Source organism: Sarcophilus harrisii, chromosome 5 (genome assembly GCF_902635505.1).
Source record: "Sarcophilus harrisii chromosome 5, mSarHar1.11, whole genome shotgun sequence".
Lineage (NCBI taxonomy): Eukaryota > Metazoa > Chordata > Mammalia > Dasyuromorphia > Dasyuridae > Sarcophilus > Sarcophilus harrisii.
In genome coordinates this window covers 40,799,980-40,807,138 of record NC_045430.1, presented here as the reverse complement: position 1 = coordinate 40,807,138, position 7,159 = coordinate 40,799,980, and the positions used below count along the sequence as shown (strand labels likewise).

The 7,159-nt window shown below is 33.4% G+C and overlaps 1 long non-coding RNA gene across 1 annotated transcript; it reads left to right on the top strand.

Moving 5' to 3' along the window:
- Positions 1-763: 763 nt before the first annotated feature.
- Positions 764-6,551, top strand: LOC116419334. Its single transcript, XR_004229608.1, has 3 exons — positions 764-872; positions 2,115-2,242; positions 6,397-6,551. It is a non-coding gene; the product is annotated as an uncharacterized LOC116419334 (long non-coding RNA).
- Positions 6,552-7,159: the final 608 nt, after the last annotated feature.

Below are 7,159 nucleotides of genomic sequence, written 5' to 3'. Positions count from 1 at the left end.
AACATTAGTAAAAATCAGAGAGAATAATGCCTGGAATCAAGAGATATAAAAATACCACATATTTGGAAAATATTCACAAATTACACAAGTACAAGCTTCTTGTATACTCACTTGGACTGTCAAGGGAATAATAGAAGGAGTGTGAGAAAACTGGGGAGAAAAAAAAAACGTGGGAACAAATTAACAAAACAATGCACCCACATGTTAATTATATAGATATATTCAAGGCAAGGAATCAATCAACATGCCTTAATTAAATTGCTATTACTTATCAAGTATTGTGACAGGCTCTGAAGTTATAAAGTCAAATGGGATTTGGTACCTATCATCAAGAACTTTGGGATTTTTTGATGTTTTAAGTGCATATATAAGTATATATAGAATCTTTATAAATCCATAATTGTTTTGTAGTGAAAAACACATATAGATAGATTAGGAGTGAGAAATTTCCCACTCCTCCCACTCCATCCCACTCCACCCCACCCTACGAAAATGTAGTGTTTGACCTCAAAAAAGTTTATTAAATGTAATGAAGTATGTAAGCATATTCATAATGAAAACCAAACATATACATGTATTCAAGATAATTGTAAAGTGGAGGAAGATAGTAAAGGCTGGAAGAATAAGAAGAGGATTCATGGAGAATATGGAGTTTGAATTGATTTGTGAAAAGAGAGATCATTTCTGATACATTTTATGTATCTGAAGTGGCTTATGATAAGTTGGCATTTTAAATGTTTGTTTTTGCATTTTTGTTAGGGGAATCATCCTAAGAGATCTATTCAGAAATGGAAGCTGTTCTTTAAGAAGTAACAGGACTGTACATCCTTGAAATTCTTCATGCAATGATTAAATGATCATATCTTAAATATGTATGTATGTGTTATATAAATACATAAACAATGTGTATATATGAATATGTATATATGTAAGTATATTATTGTATGTGTTTATATGTGTATGTGTGTAGATATAAATAGATAGAGTCTTTTTTGACTTGAAAATTACCTGATTCTGTGAATAGGTTTTTGAAAAAGAACAGATAAGATTTTACTCTGATGTAGGGTCGAAGAAACAAAACCAACTTACTTGATGCTATGGGATGAAAAGCAATAAGAAAAAACAATTGTAAAAAACTTCAGAACTCTGATCAAAGCTGCAGATAGATAATACTAACTCCAAAAGAGTGGTATACTTGTGTACTCTTGATAGAAAAGTAATAGAGAGATAAAGAATGAAATATTCATTCTCAAACAGGGCCAATATATTGATATATTTTCTAAATATATATGTGTATGCATGTATATTTCTTAAAGATTAAGGGTTCTATTAAGGTGAAAAAAAGATGATAGATGATGTATTTGGTGATATAGCTATATGCAGAGATTTATGCACAAAGAACATTAATAAAATATATTTAAATGAAAAGAGGAAAAAATATAGAACAGTACACTGGGAGAAGTATTATTATTATCTACCTATGCAAATATGTGTTATATATTTACACAATTTATATATAATATCTGTTTGTGTGCATAGGTATGTATATTTTATATACATACATATTTATGTATTGTGTATGTATGTATGTATATGTATGTATTGTTTTTGTTATTCAGTTGTTTTTGGTCATGCCCAGGTTTCTGTGATCACATTTAGGGTTTTCTTGGAAGAGATACTGCAATGGTTTGCAATTTCCTTCTCCAATTCATTTAAAAGATGAGCAAACTGAGGCAAACAGGGTTAAGTGACTTGCTCTTGGCCACACAGCTACTAAGTATCTGAGACCAGACTGGAGAGTGGAATTGAGGAAGATTAGTTTTCCTAATTTCAGGCTGGCTCTCCATCAACTTTGCTACCTAGCCTCTTCAGATTCCAATATACATATGTACACACACATACACATATATACAAATATATACAAAAAAGGTATTTACATAGATATACACAAATGAGAGAGAGAGAGAGAAGAGTATGAGGAGAAAAGAGGGAGGAAAGGAAAGAACAAAAAGAAATACACAGAAACAGAGAGAGAAGATAATTGTGCATGTAACTGGATGATTCAGAGAAAGGGAGCATGATCCCTGTTTTTAAATTCTTTACCATATATATAGAATTGGAATACAGCATGCTTAAGAAATCCTGATCTCTAGCAACACTTCAAGAAGGTGAGACTACTTCCAGCCAGAAGGATTAGAAAAAGCCAGAGCACAAGATACATGAAAGAAAGTGCTGAGATAAGGTGAGAAAGATAGAACAGAACAAACTTGCAGAAGATAATTCATACCAATATCAGTAATTTGGCCTCATTTGAGAGGCAGTGGGGAGCCACTGAAGATCATTAAAAAGGGGAATGATGCAATAGGAAGCTTCCATGAGATTCTTACATAATCAACATTTCTCTATCGTCAGGAAGATTGTTGAAGAAGAAACTGGAAAGATGGAGAAATCAGTGAAAGGCTATTTTGGCTATTAAAATGTAGGGATCTGGGCTAAAGTGACAAAAGTAAGAGTGGAGAAGTGATTAATGGAAGAAATGTTGCAATATTATTAACTTCAATTAAGTACATGATCCCGAAGTAATCTCAATATATTTTCATGACTTCAGGAATTCTCCCAATTTGCACTCAGTGAATCTACCTAGACATTCCCTAGAAGAATACATTATATACTGGAAGTATTTGAAAACAAAATTTGAATTTGAGTTAATTTCCATGATAGTTTGAGAAGCAAGTATAAAATACTATAATTGGGTGCTAATGAGACATAGTGGGTAGAGAGTCAGCCATGTAAGGGGAGATTTAAAGAATAAATATTTACATAGTGCTTACTCTGTACCAGATACTGTACTAAGTGCTTAAAAATATGTCATCCACACAAATATCCTGTGAGGTCGATGCTGTTATTATTTTGCTTTGACAGTATAGGAAACTGATGGGAGAACAAAAGTGATATTATTTGCCCATGGTCACATAGTTTTGAAGTTCCTGAGCCCACATGTGAACTAAGCACATTGCTTATTCAGTGCCCTACCTCATTACTCCCCTTGGAATCAACATTACTTGAGTTCCATGCCAATGCACTTCAGTACTGGCAAATAATTCCTCTGATGTCTACTGCTCCTTGGCTTTCTATCTTCTGACCCCATAGTAGGGGTAATGTTGGCTTTTACTCTTTAGCATCCAGTTCATATTTAGCAACCCCAAGCAATCCAGGATCAGAATAGATACAGAGAAGAGCAAGAGGAAAATAATTAAAATTAATGAAGTTTGTAGTCATGTAATGACAAAGGGCTAAGGAGGGAAGGAAGAGTTGAAACAAATGCTCCCTATACTCCCTCCAAAAATTGTTATAATTCTAAATGCATCATTCCTTTTTATTTTATTTTTAGGTTATACATGAATACAAGAATAAAAATAAAAGATGAAAACACATTCAGTCTTTATAATTACCTCTCTGAATATATATGTTATTTTCCACCCAAGGATTATAGGGATTGCCTTGGATTACTGAATTGCTGAACTCTATCATAGTTAAACTGATCATCACACAATCTTGTTGCTGTGTACAATGTATTTCTGGTTCTGCTTGCTTCATTCAATATCAGTTCATATAAATTTTTCTAGGCTTTTCTAATCTCAGTCTGTTCATCATTTTTATACAAGAAAAATATTTAATTAGTTTCCTATACCATAACTTATTCAGTCATTACCCAAATGATAAGTATGTACTCATTTTCTAATTCTTTACCACCATGAAAAAAGCTGCTACAAGCCTTTTTGCACATATAGGTCCTTTTCCCTATTTTATAAGCTCTCTGAGATACAGATCCAGTAATGGCCAAGTGCATTATTCGTGAACTCTTAATAACAGCCTATATTGCTATTCCATGCCACACACAGACAGACCAACAGATAGATAGATAGATAGATAGATAATTAGACAGATGGAAGGACAGATGGATAGATAGATAGATAGATAGTCTTTACTCTTTTGTCCTGATTTATGACAACACATGTAGTGTTCTGGTTCATTTTCTAGAGGTCTTTGGAATGACCTTCATTTCAGCAGAGTAATCACCACATGAATAGCCAGGGATAAAGTCCAAATAATTTATTATCTCTTTTACAATCTAGTTTCATTGCCTGGGACCCCGGGCTAGTTTTCTTGAGGTCTTCAAGAATGTGTCTTGGTTTCTGTGGAGGAAGCAGGAGGACCACCACCACGACCTCTGTTTTGAAGTCTGTTTCAATCCGAGAGCTTGTGCTCCTGTCTCCAGTCTTTTGTCTTCTCTGAATCTGTCTCTGAGCCCTTCTAAGTCTCTGGCTCTGGCTCAGACAGGCCTTGGTCTCATGGAGAAATGAAGGAGAAGCTTGCCACCACCGTGGTGTTAGAGGGAATGAATGAATCTGGCTGAGTTTGTCCCAGCTTATATGCTCTATTATAATTACTTTATCATAGGTGTGAATCTTGTAGAATAGGTGCCAATCTAGTAGAACAATATTAAGTACTAAGTACATGTGCTGAAACTAGAGAACTATTAATCACTATGCTAAACTAGATAGCAATTGTCTTATCAATTCCACCAAGTAAGCGCCTTGTAAGAATCCTTGTTTCAAGTACAGAGTTCTGGCTCATAACAACACTTATTTAGTATTAACTCTTTGCAAAGTAATGGGATAAGTGCTTTAATCACAGGTGATAATTTCATTTGAATACATCATTTTAGTGTGCTTCCATTGAGTATCCTTATCCTAGGAGAGTTCAACAACATTTCTCTTTGGAAATTGATAGCTTCAGATAGTTGACTGGTACAATGTAGGGCTAAAGTGAACGCACTAGGAACATACAGTTGGTAGGTGTCAGAGGTTGGATATAAATCCCAGTAACCTGGATGCTGAGACTATTTTTGACTCTCTGAACTTCTTTGGGTTCCTTTTCTGGGTCTTGTTTTTTTAGTCAGTTGTCAGTAGGCAGTTAGGATATGCTTATAACTTCTTTTGGTGTTTCCAAGTAAATTTTAATCATTACAAGACTCATAGAGTTTTCTAGAATAGAATGTCATGATTTTGTGGCTCTTCAGTTAGAAATAGGTCTAGAAAATATATATTGTAAAAACTCTTTAAGAAGAAATGTAAAATGGTGCAAAGTATTTCTTGTTAGACCTAGAGCATATCTCAAAAGACAAGGGAAAACATTTTGGAATACTTTGGCTTGTGTTTAGAAAAACAAAGCAATAGCTGTGTTACCATTGTTTTTGCTAAAATATCCATAGATGAATTTTCAAAATTGATGAATAAGAGACTTATTGAACTCAAACAGTGGAAACAAACAAGTACAACATTGTATTTGACCTACTTTGTCCTTTCTTCTGTTGCATTCGTACCTCTGTCTGACCAGATGCTCTCCCCAGTAAACAGGAATTTTACCAGAAGGAAATGAATTCTTAGGATTCCAAAACAAGGCAGGTTTTTTAAAAAAAATGCACACAGGAAAATGGATGGACAGAACTGAGGCAGGGTGGTCAGATTGTGAATTCTACACAGAGTTTAATGTAAACTCCATATAAATAAATCTCTCCTTCTGACTATTTCGGTTCTCTGAGACTCTTGATGATTTTATATGAAGGTTTCCTACTGAATATTACAAATTCAGTTATCTATTTTAACGACAGAGGTAGTCACATATGATATTTTCTATAGGTAAAACTATTCAGTCAAATGGAAAGCTTATAACAGAATACTTTTAGAAATAGGCCATTAAACTTGGAATAAGAAAGACATGGTTTTAAAATTCACTAAAGACATCACCTAATGCTAGTGAAGCAGCTTAGAAGCACAGTGAATAGAGAATAGGACCTAGAAGATGAGTCAAAATCTTACCTCTGCTATTACTAGTCACATTACCTTGAACAAGCTGATTCCTTAGTTTTCTTTACCTTAAAATGGGTACAATGATAGTATTTATTTCTCAAGACTATTCAGTGAATGAAATGAGCTAAAATTTATAAAAATACTCAGTGCCTGGAATGTAGAACGTGCTTAATAAATGCTTATTTCCATACTTATTAAATGCTGTGGGATCCTGGGGAAGGCAATTAATATTTTGAAACTCAATTATCTATTAAATGAAGGGGTTGAACTTGATAATGCATCAGATCACTTTCAAATCTAAATCGATAAACATCAGTAGATGTGGAGAGTTAAAATTTTTAGTCTGAAAATTTTAGGGTCATGTTTTATAATACTATCAATATGTTGCATTTGTTAGACATATGAATAATGATAGCATAAGTGTGAAGGCTAGAAAGATTGACTTTTGAAAAAATACTTCTTTGTGAAACATACAAAAGTGTATTATTGTTAATTTTTAAAATTTCTTTTGCTATCACTATAGGTATAGAGCTGGAAAGAGCTCATAGACCGTTTATACCAATTCTATCACTTCATACCTGAGTAATATGTGACTTTGAGAAGAGTTTCAGAGGTAACATTTGAACCTAGGATTTCTAATCACAAAGCTAAAGTTCTTTACACTATACCAAAAATCATACAGAGATTTAGAGCTAATTGTAGTAAATTGATTATTAAAAAAAAACTTTATTGTGTGAGGATCACTATCTTATTTCTTACATATAGCATCACTATAGGTTAGGGAAGTTTGCCTGAAGCAAGATCCCAGAGAATTTATTTTATTGAATCAGGACTCTTGTTGTAGCATGGCAGGTTGGGTCATATTCTTTCACAATAGGGACATTTTTGGGATGAGAAGAACCTGTTCTGACCCATTTATACTGAACAGTGACTAGATTTGCTGATATAATCAAATTTGCTTAATTCAGATGGTGTGGGGACAAACAAGACACAGGTTTTTCCTATGGGTTCTGATAAAGCTGAGATACACAAAAGCAAACACTGCCTTTTGGGTAATCTTTATGGTATCAAACTAAATATTCTCAAGCTTTATATTCCCTGCTCAATTCTCAGAAAATATAAACATTATCTATATTGTACAGAACAAACAATAATGTACTTTGATAAGGGAAGAGGGAAGGAAAAATGCATTTATAAAGAATCCATTTTTACTTTATTTTTTTCTGTTTTCTTTTGCAACATGGCTAATATGGAAATATGCTTTATATGATTGCATATGTATAATC